The sequence below is a fragment of the Bombina bombina genome, chromosome 1, assembly GCF_027579735.1.
Source record: "Bombina bombina isolate aBomBom1 chromosome 1, aBomBom1.pri, whole genome shotgun sequence".
Classification (NCBI taxonomy): Eukaryota; Metazoa; Chordata; class Amphibia; order Anura; family Bombinatoridae; genus Bombina; species Bombina bombina.
This window is the reverse complement of record NC_069499.1, coordinates 531,352,049-531,372,139: the sequence shown is the minus strand read 5'-3', so window position 1 is coordinate 531,372,139 and position 20,091 is coordinate 531,352,049. Positions and strand designations below refer to the sequence as shown.

The 20,091-nt window shown below is 42.3% G+C and overlaps 1 protein-coding gene across 5 annotated transcripts in view; it reads right to left on the bottom strand.

Moving 5' to 3' along the window:
- CREB1 (cAMP responsive element binding protein 1) overlaps window positions 1-20,091 on the bottom strand; it is a 448,507-nt gene that overhangs the window by 178,018 nt on the left and 250,398 nt on the right. Inside the window, exon 1 of one of the 5 annotated variants that reach the window (XM_053698639.1) lies at window positions 18,585-18,702. The exons of the other annotated variants lie outside the window; for them this stretch is intronic. The gene's annotated coding sequence lies outside the window, so the exon portion shown is untranslated. Of the gene's footprint in view, window positions 1-18,584; window positions 18,703-20,091 lie in introns of those variants that run through there. 5 annotated transcript variants of the gene reach the window in all.

The following is a 20,091-nucleotide window of genomic DNA, read 5'->3' as shown; positions in this document are numbered from 1 at the left end:
AAACATTTTTCTAAATATTGGAGGAGGGGAAAAGGGCACACCAGGTCTATCCCACTCCTTGCTAATAATTTCTGTAAGCCTTTTAGGTATAGGAAAAACGTCAGTACAACCTACATATTTTCTCTGGAATTGCAACCGTGTTACAATCATTCAGAGCCGCTAATACCTCCCCTAGCAATACACTGAGGTTCTCAAGCTTAAATTTAAAATCAGAAATCTCTGAATCCGGTCTCCCTGGATAAGATCCGTCACCCACAGAATGAAGCTCTCCGTCCTCATGTTCTGCGAATTGTGACGCAGTATCAGACATGGCTCTCACATCATCAGTGCGCTCTGTCCTTAACCCAGAGCTATCGCGCTTGCCTCTTAATTCAGGCAATTTAGATAACACCTCTGTCATAACAGCAGCCATGTCCTGCAAAGTGATTTGTATGGGCCTCTCTGATGTACTTGGCGCCACAATATCACGCGCCTCCTGAGCGGGAGGCGAAGGTACTGACACGTGAGGAGAGTTAGTCGGCATAACTTCCCCCTCGTTGTCTGGTGATAATTTCTTTACAGATATAAATTGACTTTTATTCAAAGTGACATCAATACATTTAGTACACATATTTCTGTGGGGCTCCACATTGGCCTTCAAACATAGGCCTAGATTTAGAGTTTGGCGTTAGCCGTGAAAACCAGCGTTAGAGGCTCCTAACGCTGGTTTTAGGCTACCTCCGGTATTTGGAGTCACTCAAAAAAGGGTCTAACGCTCACTTTTCAGCCGCGACTTTTCCATACCGCAGATCCCCTTACGTAAATTGCGTATCCTATCTTTTCAATGGGATTTTTCTAACTCCGGTATTTAGAGTCGTGTCTGAAGTGAGCGTTAGACATCTAATGACAAAACTCCAGCCGCAGGAAAAAAGTCAGTAGTTAAGAGCTTTCTGGGCTAACGCCGGTTCATAAAGCTCTTAACTACTGTACTCTAAAGTACACTAACACCCATAAACTACCTATGTACCCCTAAACCGAGGTCCCCCCACATCGCCGCCACTCGATTAAATTTTTTTAACCCCTAATCTGCCGACCGCCACCTACGTTATACTTATGTACCCCTAATCTGCTGCCCCTAACACCGCCGACCCCTATATTATATTTATTAACCCCTAACCTGCCCCCCACAACGTCGCAGCCAGCTAACTACAATAATTAACCCCTAATCTGCTGACCGCAAAGCGCCGCCACCTACGTTATACTTATGTACCCCTAATCTGCTGCCCATAACACCGCCGACCCCTATATTATATTTATTAACCCCTAATCTGCCCCCCTCAACGTCGCCTCCACCTGCCTACACTTATTAACCCCTAATCTGCCGAGCGGACCGCACCGCTATTATTATAAAGTTATTAACCCCTAATCCGCCTCACTAACCCTATAATAAATAGCATCGCCGACACCTAACTTCAATTATTAACCCCTAATCTGCCGACTGGAGCTCACTGCTATTCTAATAAATGTAATAACCCCTAAAGCTAAGTCTAACCCTAACACTAACACCCCCCTAAGTTAAATATAATTTTAATCTAACGAAATTAATTAACTCTTATTAAATAAATGATTCCTATTTAAAGCTAAATACTTACCTGTAAAATAAATCCTAATATAGCTACAATATAAATTATAATTATATTATAGCTATTTTAGGATTTATATTTATTTTACAGGTAACTTTGTATTTATTTTAACCAGGTACAATAGCTATTAAATAGTTAAGAACTATTTAATAGCTAAAATAGTTAAAATAATTACAAAATTACCTGTAAAATAAATCCTAACCTAAGTTACAATTAAACCTAACACTACACTATCAATAAATTAATTAAATAAAATACCTATAATTATCTACAATTAAACCTAACACTACACTATCAATAAATAAATTAAATACAATACCTACAAATAACTACAATGAAATAAACTATCTAAAGTACAAAAAATAAAAAAGAACTAAGTTAAAAAAAATAAAAAATTATTTACAAACATAAGAAAAATATTACAATTTTAAACTAATTACACCTACTCTAAGCCCCCTAATAAAATAACAAAGCCCCCCAAAATAAAAAAATGCCCTACCCTATTCTAAATTACTAAAGTTCAAAGCTCTTTTACCTTACCAGCCCTGAACAGGGCCCTTTGCGGGGCATGCCCCAAGAAGTTTAGCTCTTTGCCTGTAAAAAAAAACATACAATACCCCCCCCCCAACATTGCAACTCACCACCCACATAACCCTGATTGGATCAGCTAATCGGATTGAACTTGATTCTGATTGGCTGATGTAATCAGCCAATCAGAATATTCCTACCTTAATTCCGATTGGCTGATAGAATCCTATCAGCCAATCGGAATTCGAGGGACGCCATCTTGGATGACGTCATTTAAAGGAACCGTAATTCGTCGTTGAGTCGTCGGCCAGGATGGATGTTCCGCGTCGGAGGTCTTCAGGATCCTGCCGCTCCGCTCCGGATGGATGACAATAGAAGATCCCGCTTGGATGAAGACTTCAATCGGATGGAAGACCTCTTCTGCCCCGCTTGGATGAAGACTTCAGCCGGATCATGGACCTCTTCAGCCCCCCGCTTGGGCTTGGATCAGGACATCGGAGGAGCTCTTCTGGATCGATCGGTGAACCTGGTATGGTGAAGATAAGGTAGGAAGATCTTCAGGGGCTTAGTGTTAGGTTTATTTAAGGGGGGTTTGGGTTAGATTAGGGGTATGTGGGTGGTGGGTTGAAATTTTGGGGGGGTATTGTATATTTTTTTTTACAGGCAAAAGAGCTGAACTTCTTGGGGCATGCCCCGCAAAGGGCCCTGTTCAGGGCTGGTAAGATAAAAGAGCTTTGAACTTTAGTAATTTAGAATTTTTTTATTTTGGGGGGCTTTGTTATTTTATTAGGGGGCTTAGAGTAGGTGTAATTAGTTTAAAATTGTTGTAATATTTTTCTTATGTTTGTAAATATTTTTTTTTTTTTTGTAACTTAGTTCTTTTTTATTTTTTGTACTTTAGATAGTTTATTTCATTGTAGTTATTTGTAGGTATTGTATTTAATTTATTTATTGATAGTGTAGTGTTAGGTTTAATTGTAGATAATTATAGGTATTTTATTTAATTAATTTATTGATAGTGTAGTGTTAGGTTTAATTGTAACTTAGGTTAGGATTTATTTTACAGGTAATTTTGTAATTATTTTAACTATTTTAGCTATTAAATAGTTCTTAACTATTTAATAGCTATTGTACCTGGTTAAAATAAATACAAAGTTACCTGTAAAATAAATATAAATCCTAAAATAGCTATAATATAATTATAATTTATATTGTAGCTATATTAGGATTTATTTTACAGGTAAGTATTTAGCTTTAAATAGGAATCATTTATTTAAGAAGAGTTAATTAATTTCGTTAGATTAAAATTATATTTAATTTAGGGGGGTGTTAGTGTTAGGGTTAGACTTAGCGTTAGGGGTTAATACATTTATTAGAATAGCGGTGAGCTCCAGTCGGCAGATTAGGGGTTAATAATTGAAGTTAGGTGTCGGCGATGTTAGGGAGGGCAGATTAGGGGTTAATACTATTTATTATAGGGTTAGTGAGGCAGATTAGGGGTTAATAACTTTATTATAGTAGCGCTCAGGTCCGGTCGGCAGATTAGGGGTTAATAAGTGTAGGCAGGTGGAGGCGACGTTGTGGGGGGCAGATTAGGGGTTAATAAATATAATATAGGGGTCTGCGATGTTAGGGCAGCAGATTAGGGGTACATAGGGATAATGTAAGTAGCCGCGGTTTACGGAGCGGCAGATTAGGGGTTAATAATAATATGCAGGGGTCAGCGATAGCGGGGGGCGGCAGATTAGGGGTTAATAAGTGTAAGGTTAGGGGTGTTTAGACTCGGGGTACATGTTAGAGTGTTAGGTGCAGACGTAGGAAGTGTTTCCGCATAGCAAACAATGGGGCTGCGTTAGGAGCTGAACGCGGCTTTTTTGCAGGTGTTAGGTTTTTTTTCAGCTCAAACAGCCCCATTGTTTTCTATGGGGGAATCGTGCACGAGCACGTTTGAGGCTGGCCGCTTGCGTAAGCAACTCTGGTATCGAGAGTTGAAGCTGCGTTAAATATGCTCTACGCTCCTTTTTTGGAGCCTAACGCAGCCTTTATGTGGACTCTCAATACCAGAGTTATTTTTATGGTGCGGCCAGAAAAAAGCCGGCGTTAGCTTTTCGGGTCTTTACCGACAAAACTCTAAATCTAGCCGATAGTGAACAAACAGATTCATCTGTGTCAGACATGTTTAAACAGACTAGCAATGAGACTAGCAAGCTTGGAAAATCTTTTCAAATAAGTTTACAAGCAATATAAAAAACGCTACTGCGCCTTTAAGAAGCACAAAAAAATCGTCAGTTGAAATAACAATGAACCAAATCAGTTATAGCAACCAAATTTTCACAGTAAATGTATTAAGTTAGCAAAGCATTGCACCCACTAGCAAATGGATGATTAACCCCTTAATACCCAAAAACGGATAATCAATTTAACAATTAACGTTTTTATCACAGTCAAAACACACTGTCACAGGTCTGCTGTGACTGATTACCTCCCTCAAAATGAATTTTGAAGACCCCTGAGCTCTCTAGAGACGTCCTGGATCAAGGAGGAAGAAGCAGGAAGACTAACTGAATTTTTACTGCGCAAAAAAGCGCTAAAATAGGCCCCTCCTACTCCTATTACAACAGTGGGAAACCTCAGTTAACCATTTCTATGTAGAAATAAACGACAGCCATGTGGAAAATCATGCCCCAAAAGATTTATCACCAAAGTACCTCACAAAAAAACGAATAACATGCCAGTAAACGTTTTAAACATGCACTTTAAAAGTTAGGTAGTGTTATTAATAAGCCTGCTACCAGTCGCTTCTACTGCAGTTAAGGCTCATACATTACTTCAGTATTAACAGTATTTTCTTAGTCAAATTCCATTCCTTAGAAAATTACTTATTGTACATACATTCATCAGCCTGATACCAGTCGCTACTGCATTTAAGGCTGTACTTACATTACATCGGTATCAGCAGTATTTTCTTAGTCAATTCCATTCCGTTGAAAAAAAAATTACTGCACATACCTTGTTTGCAGGATTACCCACACGCTATTCCCTTTCTGAAAGTTACCCCACTCCTCAGAATGTGCGAGAACAGCCAGTGGATCTTAGTTACTTCTGCTAAGATCATAGAAAAAACGCAGGCAGATTCTTCTTCCAAATACTGCCTGAGCACAAACAGCACACTCCGGTGCCATTTAAAATAACTAACTTTTGATTGAAGAAATAAACTAAGTATAAAAAACACCACAGACCTCTCACAACGACCTATCTAGTTGAGTTGCAAGAGAATGACTGGGTATGACATGTGAGGGGAGGAGCTATATAGCAGCTCTGCTTGGGTGATCCTCTTGCAACTTCCTGTTGGTGGGGGAATATATCCCATAAGTAATGGATGATCCGTGGACTGAATACACTTAACAAGAGAAATATACTACCTGTCAAATAGACAGAGCGGGCCGTGGACTCGATACATCACAAGAGAAAAAAATTGATCAGGTAAGCATAAATTCTGTTTTCTCTTGTAAGATGTATCGAGTCCGCGGATTCATCCATACTTGTGGGATACCAATACCAAAGCTTTAGGACACGGATGAAGGGAGGGACAAGACAGGTTCCTTAAATGGAAGGCACCACTGCATGTAGAACCTCTCTCCCAAAAAAAGCCTCCGAAGAAGCAAAAGAATCGAATTTGTAAAATTTGGAAAAAGTATGAAGCGAAGACCAAGTCGCCGCCTTACAAATCTGTTCAACAGAAGCCTCATTTTTAAAAGTCCATGTGGAAGCCACTGCTCTAGTAGAATGAGCAGTAATTCTTTCAGGAGGCTGCTGGCCAGCAGTCTCATAAGCCATACGGATGATGCTTTGCAGCCAAAAAGAAAGAGAGGTAGCCGTAGCCTTTTGACCTCTCCGCTTACCAGAATAGACAACAAACAATTAAGATGTTTGACGGAAATCTTTGGTTGCTTGTAAGTAGAACTTTAAAGCATGAACCACATCAAGATTGTGCAACAGACGTTCCTTCTTTGAAGAAGGATTAGGACACAGAGAAGGAACAACAATTTCCTGATTGATATTCCTATTAGAAACAACCTTAGGAAGGAATTCAGGTTTGGTACGTAAAACCACCTTATCTGCATGGAAAATAAGATAAAGTGAGTCACACTGTAAAGCAGATAACTCAAACTTTTCGAGCCGAAGAGATAGCTACTAAAAACAAAACTTTCTAAGATAGAAGCTTAATATCTATGGAATGCATAGGTTCAAACGGAACCCCTTGAAGAACTTTAACAACCAAGTTTAGGCTCCATGGCGGAGCAACAGGTTTAAATACAGGCTTGATCCTGACCAAGGCCTGACTAAACACTTGAACGTCTGGGACATCTGCCAGAATAGACAAAGCAGATATTTGTCCCTTTAAGGAACTAGCTGATAATCCCTTCTCCAATCCTTCCTGGAGAAAAGACAAAATTCTAGGAATCCTAATCTTACTCCATGAGTAACCCTTGGATTCACACCAACAAAGATATTTGCGCCAAATCTTATGATAGATTTTTCTGGTGACAGGCTTTCTAGCCTGAATCAGGGTATCAATGACCGACTCAGAGAAACCACGCTTTGATAGAATCAGGCGTTCAAACTCCAAGCAGTCAGACGCAGAGAAATTAGATTTGGATGCTTGAACGGACCTTGGATTAGAAGGTCCTGCCTCATTGGCAGAGTCCAAGGTAGAACAGATGACATGCCCACCAGGTCTGCATACCAAGTCCTGCGTGGCAACGCAGGCGCTATCAGAATCACCTAAGCTCTCTCCTGCTTGATTCTGGCAACCAGACATGGGAAGGAGAGGAAACGGTGGAAATACATAAGCCAGATTGAAGGACCAGGGCACTGCTAGAGCAACTATCAGTACCGCCTGGGGATCCCGGGACCTGAACCCGTAACGCGGAAGTTTGGCGTTCTGTCGGGACGCCATCAGATCCAATTCTGGTGTGCCCCATAGCTGAGTCAGCTGGGCAAATACCTCCGGATGGAGCTCCCACTCCCCCGGATGAAAAGTCTGACGACTTAGGAAATCCGCCTCCCAGTTCTCTACCCCTGGGATATGGATTCCTGAGAGATGGCAAGTGATCCTCCGCCCATCGGATAATTTTGGTTACCTCCATCATCGCTAGAGAACTCCGTGTTCCTCCTTGATGATTGATATAGGCTACAGTCGTGATGTTGTCCGACTGAAATCTGATGAATTTGGCCGCAGCTAGCTGAGGCCACGCCTGAAGCGCATTGAATATCGCTCTCAGTACTAGAATGTTTATCGGGAGGAGAGATTCCTCCCGAGACCATAAGCCCTGTGCTTTCAGGGATTTCCAGACTGCACCCCAGCCTAGCAGGCTGCCATCTGTCATTACTATGAGCCACTCTGGCCTGCGGAAACATATTCCCTGAGACAGGTGGTCCTGAGACAACCACCAGAGAAGAGAATCTCTGGTCTCTTGGTCCAGATGCAGTTGAGGAGATAAATCTGCATAATCCCCATTCCACTGTTTGAGCATGCATAGTTGCAGTGGTCTGAGGTGTAGGTGGGCATAAGGAACTATGTCCATTGCCGCTACCATAAGTCTGATTACCTCCATACACTGAGCCACTGATGGCCGAGGAATGGAATGAAGAGCTCGGCAAGAGATTAAAAGTTTTGATTTTCTGACCTCCGTCAGAAATATTTTCATTTCTACCGAGTCTATCAGAGTCCCTAGGAAGGAAACTCATGTGAGAGGGACGAGAGAACTCTTTTTTTATGTTCACCTTCCACCCGTGAGATCTCAGAAAACCCAACACGATGTCCGTGTGAGACTTGGCTAGCTGGAAAGTCGACGCCTGAAGATGTCGTTTAGATAAGGCGCCACTGCTATACCCCGCGGTCTTAGAACCGCCAGAAGGGACCCTAGCACCTTTGTGAAAATTCTGGGTGCCGTGGCCAACCCGAAGGGAAGGGCCACAAACTGGTAATGCCTGTCCAGAAAGGAGAATCTGAGGAATTGATGATCTCTGTGAATAGGGATGTGTAGATACACATCCTTTAAGTCCACCATAGTCATATATTGACCCTCCTGGATCAGAGGAAGAATAGTCCGAATAGTCTCCATCTTGAAAGATGGTACTCTGAGGAATTTGTTTAGAATTTTGAGATCCAAGATTGGTCTGAAAGTTCCCTCTTTTTTGGGAACCACATACAGGTTGGACTAAAAACCGAGCCCTTGTTCCGCTCTTGGAACTACACAGCGTAAGAACGCCTCTCTCTTTGTCTGGTTTGCAGACAATTGAGAAATGTGAAATCTCCCCCTTGGGGGGGAGTCTTTGAAGTCCAGAAAATATCCTTGGGACACAATTTCTAAAGCCCAGGAAGCGTGAACATCTCTTGCCCAAGCCTGAGCAAAGAGAGAGAGTCTGCCCCCTACTAGATCCGGTCCCGGATCGGGGGCTACCCCTTCATGCTGTCTTAGAGGCAGCAGCAGGCTTCTTGGCCTGTTTACCTTTGTTCCAAGCCTGGTTAGGCCTCCAGACTGACTTGGATTGGACAGAATTCCCCTCTTGCTTTGCTGAAGCTGGACCACCCTTGAAGTTCCAAAAGGAACGAAAAGTATTTTGTTTGGTCCTCATCTTATTTGTTTATCCTGAGGGAGGGCATGGCCTTTCCCTCCAGTGATGTCTGAAATAATTTCTTTCAGTGCAGGCCCGAATAGGGTCTTTCCTTTTAAAGGGATGTTCAACAATTTAGATTTTGATGACACATCAGCAGACCAGGACTTAAGCCATAATGCCCTGCGTGCTAAAATGGCAAAACCTGAATTCTTTGCGCTAATTTAGCCATTTGGAAAGCGGCATCTGTAATGAAAGAATTAGCCAACTTAAGGGCCTTAATTCTATCCATAATATCCACTAATGGAGTCTACACCTGGAGAGCCTCTTCTAGAGCCTCAAACCAGAAAGCAGCTGCAGTAGTTACAGGAACAATGCATGCAATAGGTTGGAGAAGAAAACCTTGATGAACAAAAATTTTCTTTAGGAGACCCTCTAATTTTTTATCCATAGGATCTTTGAAAGCACAACTGTCTTCGATAGGTATAGTTGTACGCTTAGCAATAGTAGAAATAGCTCCCTCCACCTTAGGAACAGTCTGCCACGAGTCATGTATGGTGTTAGATATGGGAAACATTTTCTTAAAAACAGGAGGGGGAGCGGACGGAATACCTGGTCTATCCCACTCCTTAGTAACAATAGTCACAATCCTCTTAGGGACTGGAAAAACATCAGTGTAAACAGGAACCTCTAAGTATTTGTCCATTTTACACAATTTCTCTGGGACCACTATAGGGTCACAATCGTCTAGAGTAGCTAATACCTCCTTGAGCAATAAGCGGAGGTGTTCAAGCTTAAATTTAAAGGTCGTCATATCAGAATCTGTCTGAGGGAGCGTCTTTCCTGAATCAGAAATCTCTCCCTCAGATTACAAATCCATTACCCCTACTTTAGAACATTGTGAGGGTATATCGGATACGGCTACTAAAGCGTCAGAAGGCTCAGCATTTGTTCTTAAGCCAGAGCTGACACGCTTTCCTTGTAAACCAGGCAGTTTAGAGAAAACCTCTGTGAGGGTTTTATTCATAACTTGTCATGCCATGTCTTGTAAAGTAAATTAATTAGACTCACTAGAGGTAATTGGCGTCACTTGTGCGGGCGTTACTGGTTGTGACACTTGGGGAGAGCTAGATGCTAAACCCTCATTTCCTTCTAACTGAGAATCATCTATTGCAATATTTTTAAGAGCTAAAATATGCTCTTTATAATTTATAGACATATCAGTGTAAGTGGGACACATTCTAAGAGGGGGTTCCACAATGGCTTCTAAACACATAGAACAAGGATTCTCCTTGGTTCAGACATGTTAAACAGGCTAGTAATGTAACAAGCAAGCTTGGAAAACACTTTAATCAAAAACGGTACTGTGCCTTTAAGAGAAAAAAAAGCTGCACAAACTCTGCAAAACAGTGTAAAAAAGCAGTAAACACAACAAAATTTTTACAGTAGCATCATAAAGCCTTAGTAACTTTGCACAACTATGCAAATAAACAATTAACCCCTTAATGTAAAAACCGGATTGAAAAAACTTCAAAACCGGTAAAATAACGTTCAGCACCTTGCCACAGCTCTGCTGTGACGCCTACCTGCCCTTTAGGAACGATTTGTGGGGAAAAAACCTCTTTACAGCCCTCAAATACAGCAGGAATCTCTGGAGAAGTAGCTGGATGCTTCTGAGGTAAATAAACTGTGCAACTGAAAATAGGCCCCTCCCACCTCACTCGAACTTATGAGGCCTAAAAAACACCACAGAGTGTTTCTTAAACTAGCCATGTGGGTTACTAACCCTTAAACAAGCCACAAAGACCCCTTAAAGTCCCTCAAAAAACGTTTTATTTGTAACTAAACCAAAACGTTTTTTCCTATTGGTGTCACCAGTAACTATGAGCCCTTTATGCAAGCTTGGATTCCTCTTTTACTGAATACAGCTTACCTTTCCCTCATGGGGATATTGCCAGCCTTTTCTAGAAATAACACAGTCTGTCTAGAAAAAAATAGACTGAACATACCTCAATGCAGTTTAGCCTGTAAACTGTTCCCCCAACTGAAGTTTTCCTGTACTCTTCAGCCCTTGTGAGAACAGCAGTGGATCTTAGTTACAAAATGTTAAGATCATCATCCTCCTTGCAGAAATCTTCATCCCTTTTCGGCCAGAGAGTAAATAGTACACACCGGTACCATTTAAAATAACAAACTTTTGCTTGAGAAAATAAAAACTAACATTTTTGTCACCACACTCACTTTGCCCTTCCTAGCAGTTAAGCAGGCAGAGAGAATGACTGGGGGGTGGAGCTAAGGGAGGAGCTATATAGACAGCTCTGCTGTGGGTGCTCTTTCTGCCACTTCCTGTAGGGAAGGAGAATATCCCACAAGTATGGATGAATCCGTGGACTCGATACATCTTACAAGAGAAAGGAAATTTATGCTTACCTGATAAATTTATTTCTTTTTCGATACGATGAGTCCACGGATTTCATCCTTACTTGTGGGATATCGCCTCCTGGTCAGCAGGAGGAGGCAAAGAGCACCACAGCAGAGCTGTATAAATAGCTCCTCCCTTCCCTCCCAACCCAGTCATTCGACCGAAGTTAGGAAGAGAAAAGAAAAGCCAAGGTGCAGAGGTGTCTGAAGTTTAACAAAAATGTAATAACCTGTCTCGATAGAACAGGGCGGGCCGTGGACTCATCGTATCGAAAAAGAAATACATTTATCAGGTAAGCATAAATTTCCTTTTCTTTTTCAAGATACGATGAGTCCACGGATTTCATCCTTACTTGTGGGATACAATACCAAAGCTATAGTACACTGATGAAAGGGAGGGACAAGACAGGGAACCTAAACGGAAGGCACCACTGCTTGAAGAACTTTCCTCCCAAAAACAGCCTCATCCGAGGCAAAAGTATCAAATTTATAGAATTTGGAAAAAGTGTGAAGAGACGACCAAGTTGCAGCTTTGCAAATCTGTTCAACAGAAGCATCATTTTTGAATGCCCATGAGGAAGCCACAGCCCTAGTGGAATGAGCAGTAATTCGTTCAGGAGGCTGCTGACCAGCAGTCTCATATGCAAAACGGATGATACTCTTCAGCCGAAAATAAAGAGGTAGCCGTAGCCTTCTGACCCCTACGTTTCGCAGAAAAAAACGACAAAAAGGGAAGACGATTGACGAAAATCCTTAGTCGCCTGTAAGTAGAACTTCAAAGCACGGACCACGTCCAAATTATGTAACAGACGCTCCTTCGCAGAAGAAGGATTAGGACACAAGGAAGGAACAACAAATTCCTGATTAATATTCTTATTTGAAACAACCTTAGGAAGAAAACCAGGTTTGGTACGTAACACCACCTTATCCGAATGAAAAACAAGATAAGGAGAATCACATTGCAATGCAGAAAGCTCAGATACTCTGCGAGCCGAAGAAATAGCAACCAAAAACAAAACTTTCCAGAAATCTGTCCCTTCAAGGAACTTGCTGACAACCCTTTCTCCAATCCTTCTTGGAGAAAAGACAAAATATTGGGAATCCTGACCCTACTCCATGAGTAGCCCTTGGATTCACACCAAAAAAACAGAATTTATGTTTACCTGATAAATTTCTTTCTCCAACGGTGTGTCCGGTCCACGGCGTCATCCTTACTTGTGGGATATTCTCTTCCCCAACAGGAAATGGCAAAGAGCCCAGCAAAGCTGGTCACATGATCCCTCCTAGGCTCCGCCTACCCCAGTCATTCGACCGACGTTAAGGAGGAATATTTGCATAGGAGAAACCATATGGTACCGTGGTGACTGTAGTTAAAGAAAATAAATTATCAGACCTGATTAAAAAACCAGGGCGGGCCGTGGACCGGACACACCGTTGGAGAAAGTAATTTATCAGGTAAACATAAATTCTGTTTTCTCCAACATAGGTGTGTCCGGTCCACGGCGTCATCCTTACTTGTGGGAACCAATACCAAAGCTTTAGGACACGGATGAAGGGAGGGAGCAAATCAGGTCACCTAAATGGAAGGCACCACGGCTTGCAAAACCTTTCTCCCAAAAATAGCCTCAGAAGAAGCAAAAGTATCAAACTTGTAAAATTTGGTAAAAGTGTGCAGTGAAGACCAAGTCGCTGCCCTACATATCTGATCAACAGAAGCCTCGTTCTTGAAGGCCCATGTGGAAGCCACAGCCCTAGTGGAATGAGCTGTGATTCTTTCGGGAGGCTGCCGTCCGGCAGTCTCGTAAGCCAATCTGATGATGCTTTTAATCCAAAAAGAGAGAGAGGTAGAAGTTGCTTTTTGACCTCTCCTTTTACCTGAATAAACAACAAACAAGGAAGATGTTTGTCTAAAATCCTTTGTAGCATCTAAATAGAATTTTAGAGCGCGAACAACATCCAAATTGTGCAACAAACGTTCCTTCTTTGAAACTGGTTTTGGACACAGAGAAGGTACGATAATCTCCTGGTTAATGTTTTTGTTAGAAACAACTTTTGGAAGAAAACCAGGTTTAGTACGTAAAACCACCTTATCTGCATGGAACACCAGATAAGGAGGAGAACACTGCAGAGCAGATAATTCTGAGACTCTTCTAGCAGAAGAAATCGCAACTAAAAACAAAACTTTCCAAGATAATAACTTAATATCAACGGAATGTAAGGGTTCAAACGGAACCCCCTGAAGAACTGAAAGAACTAAATTGAGACTCCAAGGAGGAGTCAAAGGTTTGTAAACAGGCTTGATTCTAACCAGAGCCTGAACAAAGGCTTGAACATCTGGCACAGCTGCCAGCTTTTTGTGAAGTAATACCGACAAGGCAGAAATCAGTCCCTTCAGGGAACTAGCAGATAATCCTTTTTCCAATCCTTCTTGAAGGAAGGATAGAATCCTAGGAATCTTAACCTTGTCCCAAGGGAATCCTTTAGATTCACACCAACAGATATATTTTTTCCAAATTTTGTGGTAAATCTTTCTAGTTACAGGCTTTCTGGCCTGAACAAGAGTATCGATAACAGAATCTGAGAATCCTCGCTTCGATAAAATCAAGCGTTCAATCTCCAAGCAGTCAGCTGGAGTGAAACCAGATTCGGATGTTCGAACGGACCCTGAACAAGAAGGTCTCGTCTCAAAGGTAGCTTCCAAGGTGGAGCCGATGACATATTCACCAGATCTGCATACCAAGTCCTGCGTGGCCACGCAGGAGCTATCAAGATCACCGACGCCCTCTCCTGATTGATCCTGGCTACCAGCCTGGGGATGAGAGGAAATGGCGGGAACACATAAGCTAGTTTGAAGGTCCAAGGTGCTACTAGTGCATCCACTAGAGCCGCCTTGGGATCCCTGGATCTGGCCCCGTAGCAAGGAACTTTGAAGTTCTGACGAGAGGCCATCAGATCCATGTCTGGAATGCCCCACAGGTGTGTGACTTGGGCAAAGATTTCCGGATGGAGTTCCCACTCCCCCGGATGCAATGTCTGACGACTCAGAAAATCCGCTTCCCAATTTTCCACTCCTGGGATGTGGATAGCAGACAGGTGGCAGGAGTGAGACTCCGCCCATAGAATGATTTAGGTCACTTCTTCCATCGCTAGGGAACTCCTTGTTCCCCCCTGATGGTTGATGTACGCAACAGTTGTCATGTTGTCTGATTGAAACCGTATGAACTTGGTCCTCGCTAGCCGAGGCCAGGCCTTGAGAGCATTGAATATCGCTCTCAGTTCCAGAATATTTATCGGTAGAAGAGATTCTTCCCGAGACCAAAGACCCTGAGCTTTCAGGGATCCCCAGACCGCGCCCCAGCCCATCAGACTGGCGTCGGTCGTGACAATGACCCACTCTGGTCTGCGGAACGTGATCCCTTGAGACAGATTGTCCAGGGACAGCCACCAACGGAGTGAGTCTCTGGTCCTCTGATTTACTTGTATCTTCGGAGACAAGTCTGTATAGTCCCCATTCCACTGACTGAGCATGCACAGTTGTAATGGTCTTAGATGAATGCGCGCAAAAGGAACTATGTCCATCGCCGCTACCATCAACCCGATCACTTCCATGCACTGAGCTATGGAAGGAAGAGGAACGGAATGAAGTATCCGACAAGAGTCTAGAAGTTTTGTTTTTCTGGCCTCTGTTAGAAAGATCCTCATTTCTAAAGAGTCTATAATTGTTCCCAAGAAGGGAACCCTTGTTGACGGGGATAGAGAACTCTTTTCCACGTTCACTTTCCAGCCGTGAGATCTGAGAAAGGCCAGGACAATGTCCGTGTGAGCCTTTGCTTGAGGAAGGGACGACGCTTGAATCAGAATGTCGTCCAGGTAAGGTACTACTGCAATGCCCCTTGGTCTTAGCACCGCTAGAAGGGAGCCTAGTACCTTTGTGAAAATCCTTGGAGCAGTGGCTAATCCGAAAGGAAGCGCCACGAACTGGTAATGTTTGTCCAGGAATGCAAACCTTAGGAACCGATGATGTTCCTTGTGGATAGGAATATGTAGATACGCATCCTTTAAATCCACCGTGGTCATGAATTGACCCTCCTGGATGGAAGGAAGAATAGTTCGAATGGTTTCCATCTTGAAAGATGGAACCTTGAGAAACTTGTTTAAGATCTTGAGATCTAAGATTGGTCTGAACGTTCCCTCTTTTTTGGGAACTATGAACAGATTGGAGTAGAACCCCATCCCTTGTTCTCTTAGTGGAACAGGATGAATCACTCCCATTTTTAACAGGTCTTCTACACAATGTAAGAACGCCTGTCTTTTTATGTGGTCTGAAGACAACTGAGACCTGTGGAACCTCCCCCTTGGGGGAAGTCCCTTGAATTCCAGAAGATAACCCTGGGAGACTATTTCTAGCGCCCAAGGATCCAGAACATCTCTTGCCCAAGCCTGAGCGAAGAGAGAGAGTCTGCCCCCCACCAGATCCGGTCCCGGATCGGGGGCCAATATTTCATGCTGTCTTGGTAGCAGTGGCAGGCTTCTTGGCCTGCTTTCCCTTGTTCCAGCCTTGCATTGGTCTCCAAGCTGGCTTGGCTTGAGAAGTATTACCCTCTTGCTTAGAGGACGTAGCACTTTGGGCTGGTCCGTTTTTACGAAAGGGACGAAAATTAGGTCTATTTTTCGCCTTGAAAGGCCGATCCTGAGGAAGGGCGTGGCCCTTACCCCCAGTGATATCCGAGATAATCTCTTTCAAGTCAGGGCCAAACAGCGTTTTCCCCTTGAAAGGAATGTTTAGTAGCTTGTTCTTGGAAGACGCGTCAGCCGACCAAGATTTCAACCAAAGCGCTCTGCGCGCCACAATAGCAAACCCAGAATTCTTAGCCGCTAACCTAGCCAATTGCAAAGTGGCGTCTAGGGTGAAAGAATTAGCCAATTTGAGAGCATTGATTCTGTCCATAATCTCCTCATAAGGAGGAGAATCACTATCGAGCGCCTTTATCAGTTCATCAAACCAGAAACATGCGGCTGTAGTGACAGGGACAATGCATGAAATTGGTTGTAGAAGGTAACCCTGCTGAACAAACATCTTTTTAAGCAAACCTTCTAATTTTTTATCCATAGGATCTTTGAAAGCGCAACTATCCTCTATGGGTATAGTGGTGCGTTTGTTTAAAGTAGAAACCGCTCCCTCGACCTTGGGGACTGTCTGCCATAAGTCCTTTCTGGGGTCGACCATAGGAAACAATTTTTTAAATATGGGGGGAGGGACGAAAGGAATACCGGGCCTTTCCCATTCTTTATTAACAATGTCCGCCACCCGCTTGGGTATAGGAAAAGCTTCTGGGAGCTCCGGCACCTCTAGGAACTTGTCCATTTTACATAGTTTCTCTGGGATGACCAACTTTTCACAATCATCCAGAGTGGATAATACCTCCTTAAGCAGAATGCGGAGATGTTCCAACTTAAATTTAAATGCAATTACATCAGGTTCAGCCTGTTGAGAAATGTTCCCTGAATCAGTAATTTCTCCCTCAGACAAAACCTCCCTGGCCCCCTCAGATTGGGTTAGGGGCCCTTCAGAGATATTAATATCAGCGTCGTCATGCTCTTCAGTAACTAAAACAGAGCAGCCACGCTTACGCTGACAAGGGTTCATTTTGGCTAAAATGTTTTTGACAGAATTATCCATTACAGCCGTTAATTGTTGCATAGTAAGCAGTATTGGCGCGCTAGATGTACTAGGGGCCTCCTGAGTGGGCAAGACTCGTGTAGACGAAGGAGGGAATGATGCAGTACCATGCTTACTCCCCTCACTTGAGGAATCATCTTGGGCATCATTGTCATTATCACATAAATCACATTTATTTAAATGAACAGGAATTCTGGCTTCCCCACATTCAGAACACAGTCTATCTGGTAGTTCAGACATGTTAAACAGGCATAAACTTGATAATAAAGTACAAAAAACGTTTTAAAATAAAACCGTTACTGTCACTTTAAATTTTAAACTGAACACACTTTATTACTGCAATTGCGAAAAAACATGAAGGAATTGTACAAAATTCACCAAATTTTCACCACAGTGTCTTAAAGCCTTAAAAGTATTGCACCCCAAATTTGGAAGCTTTAACCCTTAAAATAACGGAACCGGAGCCGTTTTAACACTTTAACCCCTTTACAGTCCCTGGTATCTGCTTTGCTGAGACCCAACCAAGCCCAAAGGGGAATACGATACCAAATGACGCCTTCAGAAAGTCTTTTCTAAGTATCAGAGCTCCTCTCACATGCGACTGCATGCCATGCCTCTCAAAAACAAGTGCGCCACACCGGCGCGAAAATGAGGCTCTGCTTATGCTTTGGGAAAGCCCCAGAGAAATAAGGTGTCTAATACAGTGCCTGCCGATATTATAATATCAATAAAACCCAGATAAAATGATTCCTCAAAGCTAAATATGTTTTAAAACTGAATCGATTTAGCCCAGAAAAGTCTACAATCTTAATAAGCCCTTGTGAAGCCCTTATTTACCATCGTAATAAACATGGCTTACCGGATCCCATAGGGAAAAATGACAGCTTCCAGCATTACATCGTCTTGTTAGAATGTGTCATACCTCAAGCAGCAAGAGACTGCACACTGTTCCCCCAACTGAAGTTAATTGCTCTCAACAGTCCTGTGTGGAACAGCCATGGATTTTAGTTACGGTGCTAAAATCATTTTCCTCATACAAACAGAAATCTTCATCTCTTTTCTGTTTCTGAGTAAATAGTACATACCAGCACTATTTTAAAATAACAAACTCTTGATTGAATAATAAAAACTACAGTTAAACACTAAAAAACTCTAAGCCATCTCCGTGGAGATGTTGCCTGTACAACGGCAAAGAGAATGACTGGGGTAGGCGGAGCCTAGGAGGGATCATGTGACCAGCTTTGCTGGGCTCTTTGCCATTTCCTGTTGGGGAAGAGAATATCCCACAAGTAAGGATGACGCCGTGGACCGGACACACCTATGTTGGAGAAAAAGATATTTACGCCATATCTTATGGTAAATTTTTCTAGTAACAGACTTACATGCATGAATCAAGGTATCTATAACCGAATCAGAAAACCCACGCTTAGACAAAATTAAGCGTTCAATCTCCAAGCAGTCAGCTGCAGAGAAACTAGATTTGGATGATGGAAGGGACCCTGAATGAGAAGGTCTTTTCTCAATGGGAGCTTCAACGGTGGCTGTGACGACATGTCCACCAGATCGGCATACCAAATTCTGCGATGATACGCAGGGGCGATGAGGATCACCTATGCCCTCTCCTGTTTGACTCGAGCAATCACCCGGGGGAGAAGAGCAAACGGAGGGAATACATAAGCTAGCAACAAAATCACAAATACCGTGGCACTTACCAGCCTCCAGGAGACCTGTATTCAGGGGAGCGTATCTTCAGCGGAACACCAGTCAGTCCTCCCTTCAAGCTCCTCCTCACTTCCTAGGTGCCTCAGGCATTCAGACGTCAACGTCACAACGTCACAATGGCAAGTAGAATTTCAGACAAGCCGGGCATCACAAGGAGGTAGAATGAAAAAAAGTGGATACAGGGGGTTCCGTAAAAAAATATATTACCTTTATTTAGTGAGACAGACTAAAAACAAAACAGGGCTCGCAGCCCATAATGTTAGGACAGGGTTTTCAGTGGAGACACAAACGAGAAGACATGTTTTGTGTGGGGCTACCACACTTGCTCACTGAAATCACCACTGAGGTCTCTATTTAAAGAAACAGACAACATTTAATTACATTAATTAATTGCACATAATTGTTAAAAACAATTGCTCAAAAGATTAACCCTTGTCTAACCTGAATCTTATGTACTCTAAATTTAATGTGGACACTAGTGTCAGGCCTATGTTAACTCTATCATATCCAGTGTGAATAAATACATTGCTATATCAATTTAACTTCATTAACCTAATAAATATGTATGCCAGAAAATTCATTTATATACACCTTAACTATACAAAATTTCATCTATATACATTTGAGAAATATCCTAAACCTACAAAGGTATTCTTATTGAATTTGTTTGAAAGAAAACTTCTAAGAAGTCCCTGATTTTTCTTTACATATCGGAATTAATTTAATATTACATATTTATCAGAAGAAATCCCAGACATATACAGAGGACAAATTCTGTCAAATTGACATCACTTTCCATATTTATCCCCTGTGGAAGTCTAGTATTTAGATAAAAAATCCATTTGGCTTCAGTATAATTCAAACAATACTCCCTGTCCCCTCCTCTCTTGTGTGCTGGGACATGGTCTATGGCTTGTACGGAAAGTAATGAGGCATCTCCTGCGTGTTTATTCTTAAAGTGTCTTGCCACAGGGGTAAATATCTCTGGATCCTCTATGTCCCTAACATGTTCAAGTGCCCTGTCTTTCAGAAAACGTTTAGTTTTGCCAACATACTGAATCTGGCACCCCCTACAGGTCAACAAATAAACTACATGTGTAGATTTACAGTTGAGTTTGAACCTAATTTCATAAGATCTATTTGTTATAGTAGAGACAAAATGTGCCCCCTCATTCACATACGTACATGCCTTGCAGAGTGTGGCCTTACATTTATAAAAGCCCAATGTATTAGGAAGCCATGTTCTGATACTTTTACTCTGTAAATCAGAAGGGGCTAGCAAATTACCCAGGGTTTTTCCTTTTTTGGCTACACATTTACATCCTCCAGTAGCTAATCCTTCTAGACTCGGGTCACCAGCCAAGATAGGAAGATTCTGTTTTAGAATGTTGCAAACCTTCTTAAATTCCAGGCTATACGGGGTACTGAAAATAAATTTATTCCCCACACTTTCACTGTTTTCCCTTTTTGGTGTTTTTGTATTGTAATAGCTCCTCT